The sequence below is a fragment of the Anopheles moucheti genome, assembly GCF_943734755.1.
Source record: "Anopheles moucheti chromosome X unlocalized genomic scaffold, idAnoMoucSN_F20_07 X_unloc_7, whole genome shotgun sequence".
Taxonomy (NCBI): Eukaryota; Metazoa; Arthropoda; class Insecta; order Diptera; family Culicidae; genus Anopheles; species Anopheles moucheti.
The window spans coordinates 327,501-332,500 of NW_026453581.1; the positions used below are offsets into that span (position 1 = coordinate 327,501).

A 5,000-nucleotide genomic window follows, 5' to 3' on the forward strand; every position below is an offset into this window, starting at 1 on the left:
GGAGCTGCGAGTTGTAGAGATGCGTTCGCATCGATCCTCTCAGGCGACCCATGCTTGCTGGTGCTCGCGTTCACTTTGGGAATGGAGTGTTCGCGAGAGTGATTGTTGTGTTGTGTGTGTACAGTTGGTGCTTGCGTGCACTCCCATAGTGGAGTGTTCGCGAGCTTAAAACGCTAAGTCCCGATTAATACTCTCCTCGCAACATTATGTGCGTGGCTCCACGCCAAGTGGGATTAGCGGTGCGAAACGCGATTGGTAAAGTCGATGGTGATGTGCGTACCAACAGGCGATTTGTTAAGTCAAATGCGATCTGTGGTGCAACAGGCAATGTGTGTTTATTATCAGGTGTTGTTGGAAGTCAATACGATTTGACTTTCAAAAATTTTTCTAAGTCCCGATTTTTTTTCTCGTCGAGTAACTACAATGCACTATTTCTATCGCAGCGGACTTGCGGTTCATGGCCTTAATGATCGCGAACGAACACGTATTCGCAAAAAAATTTTTGTATGAAAAAGTCACCACTTGGGTACCTCCATACAAAAGTACCAAGTTCGGGTCGAGTGGTCGATGGACGTCGAAGGCGAAAATTTTTCATCATCGAAAATTTTTTCCAAAGTTAAAGCAAATGGGCCCTAGAGTATGAAAAGTGAAACCACGGATCGATTTGAGAAATAAAAATTTTTGTATGAAAAAGTCACCACTCGGGTACCTCCATACAAAAGTACCAAGTTCGGGTCGAGTGGTCGATGGACGTCGAAGGCGAAAATTTTTCATCATCGAAAATTTTTTCCAAAGTTGAAGCAAATGGGCCCTAGAGTATGAAAAGTGAAACCACGGATCGATTTGAGAAATAAAAATTTTTGTATGAAAAAGTCACCACTCGGGTACCTCCATACAAAAGTACCAAGTTCGGGTCGAGTGGTCGATGGACGTCGAAGGCGAAAATTTTTCATCATCGAAAATTTTTTCCAAAGTTAAAGCAAATGGGCCCTAGAGTATGAAAAGTGAAACCACGGATCGATTTGAGAAATAAAAATTTTTGTATGAAAAAGTCACCACTCGGGTACCTCCATACAAAAGTACCAAGTTCGGGTCGAGTGGTCGATGGACGTCGAAGGCGAAAATTTTTCATCATCGAAAATTTTTTCCAAAGTTGAAGCAAATGGGCCCTAGAGTATGAAAAGTGAAACCACGGATCGATTTGAGAAATAAAAATTTTTGTATGAAAAAGTCACCACTCGGGTACCTCCATACAAAAGTACCAAGTTCGGGTCGAGTGGTCGATGGACGTCGAAGGCGAAAATTTTTCATCATCGAAAATTTTTTCCAAAGTTGAAGCAAATGGGCCCTAAAGTATGAAAAGTGAAACCACGGATCGATTTGAGAAATAAAAATTTTTTGTATGGGAGGGCCCCTGGTAGAACATTTTTCCCAAGTGCGACCATTTTACCCGGTGAGTCAAAAAAAAAATTTTTTTCACCGTGACTCAAAACATCAATTTTAGACTCCCCTGAGTATGAAAAGTGAAACGAAAATCATTTTTGAGAAGAAAAAATTTTTGTATGGGAGGGCCCCTGCTAGAACATATTTCCCAAGTGCGTCGATTTTGGGTCGCCGACACAAGCTCGGGTCAAAAAAATTTTTTTTTCACGGTGACTCAAAACATCAATTTTAGACTCCCCTGAGTATGAAAAGTGAAACGAAAATCATTTTTGAGAAGAAAAAATTTTTGTATGGGAGGGCCCCTGCTAGAACATATTTCCCAAGTGCGTCGATTTTGGGTCGCCGACACAAGCTCGGGTCAAAAAAATTTTTTTTTCACGGTGACTCAAAACATCAATTTTAGACTCCCCTGAGTATGAAAAGTGAAACGAAAATCATTTTTGAGAAGAAAAAATTTTTGTATGGGAGGGCCCCTGCTAGAACATATTTCCCAAGTGCGTCGATTTTGGGTCGCCGACACAAGCTCGGGTCAAAAAAATTTTTTTTTAACGGTGACTCAAAACATCAATTTTAGACTCCCCTGAGTATGAAAAGTGAAACGAAAATCATTTTTGAGAAGAAAAAATTTTTGTATGGGAGGGCCCCTGCTAGAACATATTTCCCAAGTGCGTCGATTTTGGGTCGCCGACACAAGCTCGGGTCAAAAAAATTTTTTTTTCTCGGTGACTCAAAACATCAATTTTAGACTCCCCTGAGTATGAAAAGTGAAACGAAAATCATTTTTGAGAAGAAAAAATTTTTGTATGGGAGGGCCCCTGCTAGAACATTTTTCCCAAGTGCGTCGATTTTGGGTCGCCGACACAAGCTCGGGTCAAAAAAATTTTTTTTTCACGGTGACTCAAAACATCAATTTTAGACTCCCCTGAGTATGAAAAGTGAAACGAAAATCATTTTTGAGAAGAAAAAATTTTTGTATGGGAGGGCCCCTGCTAGAACATATTTCCCAAGTGCGTCGATTTTGGGTCGCCGACACAAGCTCGGGTCAAAAAAATTTTTTTTTAACGGTGACTCAAAACATCAATTTTAGACTCCCCTGAGTATGAAAAGTGAAACGAAAATCATTTTTGAGAAGAAAAAATTTTTGTATGGGAGGGCCCCTGCTAGAACATTTTTCCCAAGTGCGTCGATTTTGGGTCGCCGACACAAGCTCGGGTCAAAAAAATTTTTTTTTCTCGGTGACTCAAAACATCAATTTTAGACTCCCCTGAGTATGAAAAGTGAAACGAAAATCATTTTTGAGAAGAAAAAAATTTTGTATGGGAGGGCCCCTGCTAGAACATTTTTCCCAAGTGCGTCGATTTTGGGTCGCCGACACAAGCTCGGGTCAAAAAAATTTTTTTTTCACGGTGACTCAAAACATCAATTTTAGACTCCCCTGAGTATGAAAAGTGAAACGAAAATCATTTTTGAGAAGAAAAAATTTTTGTATGGGAGGGCCCCTGCTAGAACATATTTCCCAAGTGCGTCGATTTTGGGTCGCGACACAAGCTCGGGTCAAAAAAAAAATTTTTTTCATGGTGACTCAAAACATCAATTTTAGACTCCCCTGAGTATGAAAAGTGAAACGAAAATCATTTTTGAGAAGAAAAAAATTTGTATGGGAGGGCCCCTGCTAGAACATTTTTCCCAAGTAAATTCGATTTTACCCGGTGAGTCAAAAAATTTTGATAAAAATATTTTTCCAAAATCGTGTTCATTGCCTATTATAAGGGACCAGGTCAGCTCACACGCATTTTTGGAGACCATATGGAAAGTGCGTCTGGGATTGCGGAAATTAAGTTTAGAGTGTTAAATGATGGTTTCGCAATCCCGAAAGGCTCAAAATCCACCCTAAGGTTCCCCGGGTGAAATGTGGTTTCCAAGGTGTGAGCACTATCGGTGATAGAGTTGGAATGTGATTTCCAGAGCGCAGGGCGACTGGGCTAGAGCGAAAATCATAGACAAAGGTAAGTATTGGACTGAACGACTCGAAGCAAACGAAAATCATAGACAAGGGTAATGGACTGAACGAATCGAAGCAAACGAAAACCGCAAACAAGGGTAATGGACTGAACGAATCGAAGCAAACGAAAACCACAGACAAGAGTAATGGAGTGAACGAATGGAAGCAAACGAAAACCAAAGACAAGAGTAATAGAGTGAACGAATCGAAGCAAACGAAAACCACAGACAAGAGTAATAGAGTGAACGAATCGAAGCAAACGAAAGTCATGGACAAGAGTACTGAAAATCGGACCAAACCTCTAGAAGCACACGAAAATCATGGACAAGAGTACTCAAAAACACGGACCAAACCTATCGAAGCACACGAAAACCATGAACACAGGGATAACTGAAAACGAACCTACCTATCAGAGCATGTGAAAGTCATGGACAAGAGTACTGAAAATCGGACCAAACCTCTAGAAGCACATGAAAATTATAGACAAGAGTACTCAAAAACACGGACCAAACCTATCGAAGCACACGAAAACCATGAACACAGGGATAACTGAGAACGAACGTACCTATCAGAGCATGTGAAAGCATGGACAAGAGTACTGAAAATCGGACCAAACCTCTAGAAGCACACGAAAATCATGGACAAGAGTACTCAAAAACACGGACCAAACCTATGGAAGCACACGAAAACCATGAACACAGGGATAACTGAGAACGAACCTACCTATCAGAGCATGTGAAAGCATGGACAAGAGTACTGAAAATCGGACCAAACCTCTAGAAGCACACGAAAATCATGGACAAGAGTACTCAAAAACACGGACCAAACCTATGGAAGCACACGAAAACCATGAACACAGGGATAACTGAAAACTGACTGTGAACCTATCAGAGCATGTGAAAGCATGGACAAGAGTACTGAAAATCGGACCAAACCTCTAGAAGCACACGAAAATCATGGACAAGAGTACTCAAAAACACGGACCAAACCTATGGAAGCACACGAAAACCATGAACACAGGGATAACTGAAAACTGACTGTGAACCTATCAGAGCATGTGAAAGCATGGACAAGAGTACTGAAAATCGGACCAAACCTCTAGAAGCAAACGAAAATCATGGACAAGAGTACTCAAAAACACGGACCAAACCTATCGAAGCACACGAAAACCATGAACACAGGGATAACTGAGAACGAACCTACCTATCAGAGCATGTGAAAGCATGGACAAGAGTACTGAAAATCGGACCAAACCTCAAGAAGCACACGAAAATCATGGACAAGAGTACTCAAAAACACGGACCAAACCTATCGAAGCACACGAAAACCATGAACACAGGGATAACTGAAAACGAACCGAACCTCTCGTAGCAAACGAAAAACATGGACAAAATTATTCGAAACGAACCGAAGCTCGATGCGAAAAACATGGAAAAGCAAGCCCGTAAGTCGCACTATCAAGCCCATAAGTCGCACTATCAAGCCCATAAGTCGCACTATCAAGCCCGTTAGTCGCACTATCAAGCCCATAGGTCGCACTATCAAGCCCGTTGGT

At 41.3% G+C, this 5,000-nt stretch overlaps 1 pseudogene; it reads left to right on the forward strand.

Annotated features, from left to right (window-relative positions):
• Positions 1 to 66, forward strand: part of LOC128308932 (uncharacterized) — a 5,601-nt pseudogene extending 5,535 nt beyond the window's left edge.
• The last annotated feature ends 4,934 nt before the right edge of the window (positions 67 to 5,000 follow it).